This window comes from Hypanus sabinus, chromosome 17 (assembly GCF_030144855.1).
Source record: "Hypanus sabinus isolate sHypSab1 chromosome 17, sHypSab1.hap1, whole genome shotgun sequence".
Lineage (NCBI taxonomy): Eukaryota > Metazoa > Chordata > Chondrichthyes > Myliobatiformes > Dasyatidae > Hypanus > Hypanus sabinus.
The window spans coordinates 19,341,180-19,351,266 of record NC_082722.1 but is presented as its reverse complement, the minus strand read 5'-3'; the positions used below and the strand labels follow the sequence as shown (position 1 = coordinate 19,351,266).

The following is a 10,087-nucleotide window of genomic DNA, read 5'->3' as shown; positions in this document are numbered from 1 at the left end:
TCGAATTGTATTCTCTGAACTCTTCCTTTCCTCTGTCTCCCAAGATTAGCGTATTTGTTCTACTTATCTTGTGACTGTCTGTATGAATGGTTACTACATTTGCTGTGTGTGACTGCATACACTACACAGTACCGTATTTTTCAACTTGGCCCCAGAAGAGCAAAGTTTCGCTCAGTGGTGTGTGCGTCTGGTTGTGCAACAATAAACAGAATGGCAAAATAAAATAATTTATTAGATACCGGTTAATACTGGCGGGTAACTCATTTGATAGTTAGAGTGACATGCCAGTTGATGTGAAAATGAAGAAATCTACCTGCACTGAAATGGATCGAAAATACCCAATATAACTTTGTTTTTATTCAAGTTCCTCCAACTCCATTGGAAATTGTTCCTGTTGGAGGGTTTTCGTCTCCTCGAAAGCTTCTTTGTAAAACGGCTGCCTTCTACCCGGAGAAATTAGAAATCGTTTGGCAAAGAAATAAGAAACGAATTCACATTGGAATAGAAAGTGTCACAAACCCGAACGTTGATGGCACGTACGATGCTTCTAGTTTATTGGAAATCACGCAGTCTGCATGGGGAAAAGATATTTACACCTGCCTGGTGTCGCTTGTCTCTCTCACGATGCCTGCAAGTTTCAGCTACATCCTGGAGCAAGGTAGGCTGGTGTCTTGATGAAGTAATGATGTTGGGTCTCGGCCTTTAACGTCGATATTTTAGATGTGCCTGATCGGCGGAGTTCTTCCAGGATTTTCTGTGTAACTCTGGATATCAGCATGCTCAGAATGCTTTGCGCTTAATATAAGATGTAAGCAAGTGATAGTGGTGGGATCAATGTGACGTTGTAAGAACAGTAACTGAATAGCTACAAGGAAGAATGACTAATTTTAAAGATCAGTTATTGACAGTGAATAGCAAACGAGAAAGGTGTTCAGAAGCTGATGTGTTGTTCCTGTTGCTCTAAATCGTGTAGCACGAATGATGAAATTGAAACCATTCTATAGCTGTAAGGTAGCAAACTTCTGCACATTTGCTAAAAATATGATAAAGCATGTCTCTCTCACGGTGCCTGTCAGTTTCAGCTACATCCTGGAACAAGGTAAGATGGTGTCTTAATTGCTTCCTGGTGTAAGGTATCGGACCGAAATGTCGTAATTTTATTCCTCTCCTTTCTGCTGCGTAACTTCAGTATTTTGTGTGTTACTCTGAATATTCAACATGTTCAGAATCTCTAGCGCTCCGGGCAAGATGGAAACGTTTCCAAATGATATCTGTGTGTCGATCAAACGTGGGTAAGAAGAGTCACTGAAAAGCTTCCCAAACACGGAAGAAGGGCGAAATTTTCAGATTACTTGATAACAATGAACACTCTTTCTTTCTTAATCGTTTCCTAATTAAGTTTCGAATTAATAAACATACTAATGATCATAATACAAAGGGATCGGGATGACTCACGGTCAGTATACAAACACAAACTCCGAAAAGCATGTGTAATCTGAGCCTCCCAATCTCTTAATAACTGAACATGAAAAAGATTCAAAAACTTTTATACAAAACAAGTCCCGCTAAACTAAAAACAAACAAACAAAAAAAAAACAAAACAAAACAAAAGCTGGACTGTCGTGTTTGACCGGTTAAAACCAATATTTGTCATTAACTCCGCTCCTCTATACACGAACAGAAGGTTATTGAGAAAGATTCGGAAAAGGTCACCTGACATTTATGTCCTCCAAAATACTTCAAATTTCACCTAAGGATCGAAAGTAACACTTCTAATTTTTTTCCCGGTTTAAACATGTTATAGTCTGAGAAAACCACTGAAATATGGTAGGGGGACTAAACTCTCTCCATTTAAATAAAATGGATCTTCTGTCCATTATGTAAGAAATGCAATCAAACAGCAAGATGAATGGGATAAATGATTACTGGTAATCCTTAAATTGCAGTAATAGGGTGAGGATATAAATCAATGCGCAAATCCACTGAAATAATATCAAAAACGTTCTTCCAGTATTTTTCCAGAAGAGAACAAGACCAGAACATTTTTGTCATGGAAGCCACCTCGGAATTACAAAGACAGAATTCATATGGCAATAAAAACGAGCTAACTTATCCTTAGAAATATGGGCCCTATAAACCTCCTTAAATTGTATTAAAGCTTGCCTGGCACACATTGAAGAGGTGTTAACAAGTTGGAGAATTTTCTCCCATTTCTCTGTAGGTAAAGATAACTGAAGTTCTATTTCCCATTCATTCGTAATTTTATCTGATGCACCTAGACGAATTTTCGTAATCCGATCATAAATAATTGCTCTTAAACTCTTCTGACAGGGGTTTAAGCCTATTTTTTTTCCTGTAATTTCAGTTTGATGTGGTATCAGAAAAGTAGGTAAAATAGCATTCAAGAAGATTCTAATCTGTAAATATCTGTAAAATGTGATCTACGCAAATTATACGTATTAGAAAACAGTTCAGAAAACTTGAGACGATTATCCATGAATAAATCACGAAAACATGTTATGCTGTTCATTTTCCATAAAAGAAAAGCTTGATCAGTTCTGAAGAAAAATTGATACAATAAGACTTGATAGGAGAAATTTATTCAATCCAAAAATTTACGAAATTGAAACCCATATTCGTATTGCATGTTTAGTTATTGGATTACTGGTTTGTTTATTCACTTTAGTAAGTGCAAAGGGAAGCGGGGCCCCTAAAATAGAAGCCAAATAGAGCCCAGTACAGACTCGCACTCGAGGTTCACTCAACTTGGACATTGAATTTCATCCAAATCTTTTGTCGGAAAGGTTAAATATTGAATATTAATTGCCCAATAATAGAATCTAAAGTTAGGCATTCAATGTGAATAGTGCTTAAAAACAAATATCTTATACCCACAGTTTAAATCGTGTAGGATTAATTAAGAAATTGATTTCCTGTGGTCCGTGTCAGGTAACAAACTTCCGAACATCTGTCAAAGATGAGACAATGCAAAACTTAAACTCTAAATCGCATAATGATATAAAAAAAGGGGAAACCATCTGCTGGTGAGTGAAGGTGTATTCAATTGATATAGTTTTACCGGAAAAATGCGGGCATGGGGCAAAATCAGAATCAAGGTAGGAATTCCTGAACACCAATGTGTGACACTTAATTGCCACCTGGATCGAATACAGAGGGAGCGAAACTGTAAACAGACTTTGACAAAACTCAGTCTCTGTGTAATCCCTTCCAATAATAGTGGGCAACACAGTTCAAATAGATGACTCGTGTTTATCTATGTTTTCATTATGCAGTTTCCCATTAATTCAGGTTTGTTACTCGTAAAGCTGTGGAAAAAATAAAAGTGGGAAAATACGTTTAATATGTAACTGTACATTCAGGATGCTTAGAGCGTAAAGTGTTATAATCTCATGAATTTAGCGAGTAATTTCAGCATGTCATGCGGAAACGAATTGTTTCTGCACCGCGACTCTTTTGACGAGTATAGAGTATTGATCGTTCTGAAGAATGTTAATGACAGACGTAACATAGAAGGTTGAATGGAGATCAGACTTGTAATAGGTTAGGTGATTACACGTTCAATAGTTATACTGATATCTATTGTCAAGACAAGAAAAGGAAAAAGCAGCAGAGCCTATTCTTAGTCTTAGTAAATAGCTCATATGTGTCTGCAGAAAATAAAGCAGATTTCTTTGTTCTATACTGTATATTCTGTCATTTTCCTATCAGTGTGTAGTGAGATTTGAAAGGCCCCTATATAATAGTTTGCATTATTGATTTCCATGCGTGGATTTGTTTTCAGATGTATAAATGCTTCACTGTTTCTTTTTGAAGGTGCTGATACCATATTGATTCTCAGATGTGCATTGGGCGGATCGGTAATTTTAATTGCGATAATAGTTTTGCTGAAACTCAAGTTAAAGAGATCGCACGGTAAGAACACTGATCGCTGTGAAACTTCACCTCTATTCGTACAAAATAGCAGCGTTAATGGCATTTAATTTCAAAACAGTAAATGACATTTACAGAATGATTGGACATGGATCGCCATTTTCGAAGATGGATTTCAGTGATAATATTCTGGCACGATGCATGCTTGATCATAAAGTTCAACTATTTCACCAGTCCACTGGAAGTATGTTATATCTGATTTACGAATGCTGTTATATCCCTTTGGAGTTCTTCAAATATCTTTTGTTAATACAGTGGCAGGTCCGTAGTTTGTAACGTAAACGACTTTACGTTTATCTCAACTCCCCCTGGTTGTGTAAAGAACATTAACCAACTTATCTGCGTCTCCTTGTTTTTAATTTCCATTTTGGTTGCCATACTTAAATACGGTACCGCCGCTGTTATGCTATTATCACTTTACAGACTCGTTGAATATCAAATCCTTTTGAGCATAGCACCAGGTGAATGCAAAACACAGTATATTAGGGTTACCAACGACTGTTACCAATCAATTATTCAGCAGTTCCACTTACACGATTAATTCGATTCGTGTCGAATGAATAACGTACACAATGTTTACAATGTAAATCATTTCTTTCTGATTTCTTTTCTGAAGGGGGTAACACAAATTCTTTCGATGGATATCAGAAAGAAGATCCGGTAGGTGAAGCGACTCGACTTGTTTCAGAACGAGATATTCGCAGAGAAAAGATATAATGAATTTATTTTATTACATAACTCTTTGGAGCATAGTAGGGAAAATACAATCATTTAACCGTAAAATATTTATTTTTGAGTGTATATCCAAGATTTATTTGAATGTTCCTATTGCATCTGCTTCCTGTATGCTTTCAAGTTTTCCCACGTCAGTTCATAGCCGGTTTGATTGGAAGGGGAACGGAAATATTTACCGTTGGAAGGACAGCTGTCTTGCCGAACAATTCAGTAAACATCTGAAACTGTGAGAAACTGCTAAATGCAGGTTTAGGAGAGTCACAGTTGACGGGACAATGGGAAAGTACAGTACGTGCACGAATCAATTGGTAATGTGTGATACATTTGATCTGACTGACAGTAAGCAAGGTAACAAAGTAACGAAGTAACACACACAAAATGCTGATGGAACGCAGCAGCATCTATAGGAAGAAGTACCGTTGACGTTTCAGGCCGACCCAGTTCGTCAGGTCTAATTGAAAGAAAAGATGGTAAGAGATTTGAAAGTAGGCGGGGAAGGGGGAATTGCGAAATGATCGGAGAAAACCGGAGGGTGTAGGGTGGAGCTGAGAGCTGGAAAGGAGATTGACAAAAGGGATGCAGAGCTGGAAACGATCATGGGCTGGGAGGTCTAAGGCGAAAGAAACAGAGGAGGGGAGCAATAGAGGGAGATGGAGCGCAGGCAAAGAGTGATGGCCAGATAGAGCAACGAAAAGGAAAGGAGGGAAAAATTAATAAATCAGTGATGTGGCAAGATAGTGAGGGGGCATTAACGGAATTAATATTAATGCCCCTCCTTTCCTTCTTACCCCATCCCTGATTTATTAACTTTCCCTCCCTTCCTTTCGTTTCTCTCTCTCTCTCTGCCCATCACTCGTTGCCTATTCTCCATCTCCCTCTTTCTTTCTCCCTAAGCCTTGCATCCCATGATCCTTTCCAGCTCTGCATCCCTTTTGCCAATCTCCTTCCCATCTCTCAGCTTCACCCCACCCCTCCCGTCTTCTATCATTTCGGATTTCCCCCTCCCCTGCTAATTTCAAATCCCTTGCTATCTTTTCTTTCAGGTAGACCTGACGAAGGGTGTCGGCCCGAAAAGTCGACTGTATTTCTTCCTATAGATGCTGCCTGGCCTGCTGCATTCCACCAGCATTTTGTGTGTGTTGCTTGAATTTCCAGCATCTGCAGATTTCCCCGTGTTTGCAACATAAATGTTAACTGTTTCTCTTTGCTCTCGTGTTCCCTGGTCGACCATATGTTTTATTTGTCCATTTACTTTAAATTTCCAGCGGTTCAATGATATTTAATTTGTCGCACCTGGATTCTCCTGTAAGCATTTAAAAATGTGTATCGGTTGTATACCCATCTGTCGACAACTGAAAACGTCTGCTTGTGTTCCATTAAGCACCTTCCCAATTTTAGAGCATATTTTTATTTACGTAACGATAGTTGCTGCAGCAACTTTCGACATCACCAAAACAATGTTTTCGTATATAATACTGGCTTCATTATAGTAGAATTCGGTAATACATCCATCAGTGCTCGTAGAACTTCCCGAAATGAAGGACTGCACATGACAGTAACATCTAAGTTGAAGCTGGAAATTTCAAGATTATGTTTTATTTACTGTTGCTTCATTCCCTTGGAATGCTTTGTAATTACTTCAGCCAGACAAATGCTATTTTAACGATTTACTATAACGAGCATGTCCAACTGGTCTACTTATTTCATTGTAATTTACTTGATTCACCAGCAAAACCGATCAGCTCAACAGCGTGTAAGATGCCTCTCCCATATTTGCTCTTTTAGTTGCGTAAGCACATCAGGTCTTGCCATTTGTTCTAATCTTCTTAAATCAAATAATGCGAGTTTTAAGGGGCACAGTTTCTAATTGCACCACGGGGACGAAATCTGGTCATTAAAATTATTTGACATGGTGCGTAAGACAAAAGAATGGGATAAAGTTCATGTCCAAAATTAAGGGTACGTAAGGGATATGACAACGGAGATGAAGCAAAAGAAATGGCCAAAACTGAGAAGATAGGAAGGTTCTAACTTCTTGTTTGGAAATCTAAAGTAATGGTAGCGATTTACAGCCTGAAATGGATTTGGTATCCCACTTCCGGTATAATATACGGGCAATATCTTTCCACGCAGACTAAATGTCATTCGAACCGTTTTTGATCCTTTTCTATGATTAGTTTTATGTTCATGGTGACTGACCTATGTACCAGTTAGCAGTATTAAATGTGTCCTTCTAGCAGGTTAACCAAGTAGCTGTTGAGCACGCCACTGCCTATGAATCACTAAATATGAGGGACAGCAAAGGATTTCGCAAAGATTGACGGCTAGAAATGCGTATTATCTAATCTCAGGTAAAGCAGACAGTTTATTGTGAATAACATTTTAATTTGGTTTTGAGATATAGCATTGTAACAGAGCCGTGAGACCCTACTAGTTCGTACCGCTCAGTTACACCCATGTGACAAATTAGCATACTCAGCCGTTCCCCTTTGGAATGTGGAGCAGGTCAGAGCGCCCGAAGTAAATCATACGGTTATGGGAAAACGTACAAACAAAAAATTTAGTCCGGGATGGGAATTTAACCTGGATCTGTAATAACTGCTACAGTACCGTGCCACGCAAAACATACATATCCCAAAGGAGGCTGCTTTATAAACTTGAGCAGACATTTGACGTTATAGCAAAATGCAGACTGCGCCAGAGCTCACCCACTTTCTCCGAAAATGATCCTGTTACCATTTAAAACTGAACACCATCGTTATAGCATCACCAGTTTCTTCCCTGCGGGTGGATTCCATCCTGACGGCATAAACGTTGATCTCTCCAACATTTGAACTATTTCATCTTCCCCTTCTCTTTTTTCCCTATTCCCAATTCTGTCACCCGTTCACCTCTTCACTGTTCCCCAACTGCCCATCGCCTCCACTCCTTCCAATTCTTCCAGGATCCACTATATCCTCGAATCAGATTCCTTCTTGCACCGTTTACCTTTTCCACTCATCACCTCCCAGCCGCCACGTCATTCCATCCCCCATCATCCACACACCTTCTTACCAAGCTGGTTTCTCCTATCAGCTGACATCTTGTATTCCTTCCCCACCTTCTTTTTCTGGCTTCTGACTCCTTCCTTTACTGTCGTGATAAAACGTTTCAGTCAGAAAAATCGACAGTTTATTTAACTTCATATATGCTGCCTTACCTAATGAATTGCATCAGCAAATTTTTGCATTTCTCAAGATTTTTAGCATCTGCAGGATCACTCGAGATTATATTTTCCCCTCGCTTTAACGAATTTAATTTCGTATGTAATTTGCAAACGAGGAAGGACTAACAAGCATGACACTTGGAATGTCATCTTTTCCAAGCAAATTATCAGCTCCATAATGAACACTAATATCTGATAATAACCGAGGATCACTGAACCAACCGACCATTAGTGTTATTCATGGAAATACCGAACTGTGACAAAATAGTAACTCAAGGGCAAGAATGAACAAAGTATGCGGCATCCACTGATGAGAGTGTCTGTGTGCATTTGAAGTTATGTTGGCAAGTGTGACTGAGGAAACAGCGTAAGACCTATAGACTGAAGAGTTTGCAGCAATCAGACACATATAACACAAAAATGCGCTAGTATTTTGAGTTACCGAAATATTTTGTATATACCTGCTGCTCCAAGTAGTTACCGACTCTCCCAACTTGATTTTCTTGAAGTTTATTTCAAGTAAGGAAAATAACGTTCGTTGTTCAATGGGATAACACAGGCTCTTGGAGCTGTAATACCATATGAATCAAAAAGGGATATTTTGAAAAAATCTTGGCAGAAACTTTGTGTAAAACAGCAGAAATCTGAAATTGATAATTTACACGTGCATCACTATTCTGTTTTACACTTTTTGATTCAATGTGTTCAACTCAAAGGATTCTCGATTAACACAGATTTTGAAATCTTTTCACAGATGAAAGGAAATGGCGCTGACAAAACTGACTTACGCTGCCGTGCAGCTCCCCGATTCCGAGAATATCTCAGCATCTAAATATCAAAACCAACATACATTGTACGCATATCTAAATATATCAAAGGAACTGTGAAGCTGAGAACCAACGGACAGTTTGGAGCTGTAGACTATCAATGAGTGCAGACCTAGGCATTCCTTCGTTTTATTTCTTGCATCCAGCCAAAGAATGTCAATCAATATCATTTGTACAAGTTGACAAGATAAGCGTTCATCTTCGTCTTCGATGTTCTTATGATTTATTTGAGGGGGTTATCAGCTGAAAAAAATATTACTAAGAAATTTAAGAATAAGATTGGGAACAAGACATTCCGCCTCCCTCTTCTGTCCGGTAATTCAAGGTGATAATGACTGACCTGTTCAACCATATTTTCGTCTGCTATATCATTGACAAGTCCTCAGCCATTTCATGAAATAAACCTATTTTGCCATAGTATGCCCCCCCCCCGCAAGCTATTCCTTCCACAGTACTCAGAAGATGTAAAAAAATCAGAGATTCGTCACCACCAGAGAGAGAAACTTTGTTTACAGAGTAAAAGCCGCTAACTGAACAGCTATTCTTGTTCACTTCAACCGAAGGAAATATAGATTTGAAGATTTGAAGAAATGGAAAAATCTCGACTATTTTTCCAACTTTAGATTTTGTTTAGATATTTACTTTTAAGTAAAGATGCACAGTTATTTGTTGTTCGTAGTTGGCATATGTTTGCACTCTTATCTTTCTTATTCATTTCTTCATCTACTCATTAAAACACAAATAGCCGTTTGTCATTGCTCTGAAGGGCAACGTCACAAGAGTAGACCAAGCAAGACTCACAAAATGCTGGTGTGACAGAACAGGCCATGCAGCATCTACAGAAAGAAGTACAGTCGACGTTTCGGGCCGAGATCCTTCGTTAGGACCAACTGAAAGAAGAGATAGTAAGAGTTTGAAAGTGGGAGGGAGAGGGTGAGATCCGAATTTATAGGAGAAGACAGCAGAAGCTAAAAGCTGTAAGTAGATTGGCATAAGGAATACACAACTGGAGCAGGGGAAAGATCAGAATACGGGAGGCCCAGGGAGAAGAATTGGTAAGGGAGCGCCAGAGGGAGATGGAGAGCATGCAAGGAGTGATCGTAGGAGGGACAGAGCAGAGGAGAGAGAGAGAGAGAGTAAAGAAGAAAAAAGGGAAAATAATAAATACGTAAACTCACAAACATACAAATAAACACATAGGGGATCGGTTAAGAAGTCGTGTTGGGCATAAACGGAATGTTTTGCCATCAGGTTGGAGGCTACTCAGACGGAATATATGGTGGTGTTCCTCTAAACTGAGTGTGGTTTCATCTTGACTGAAGCGGAAGCCATGGATAGACATATCAGAATGGGAGTGGGATGTGGAACT

The 10,087-nt window shown here is 39.0% G+C and overlaps 1 long non-coding RNA gene across 1 annotated transcript; it reads left to right on the top strand.

Annotated features, from left to right (window-relative positions):
* The first annotated feature begins 3,856 nt into the window (after positions 1-3,856).
* On the top strand, positions 3,857-9,366 carry LOC132407145 (uncharacterized). The gene is made up of 4 exons (XR_009516377.1): positions 3,857-3,933; positions 4,568-4,611; positions 6,924-7,037; positions 8,646-9,366. It is a non-coding gene; the product is annotated as an uncharacterized LOC132407145 (long non-coding RNA).
* Positions 9,367-10,087: the final 721 nt, after the last annotated feature.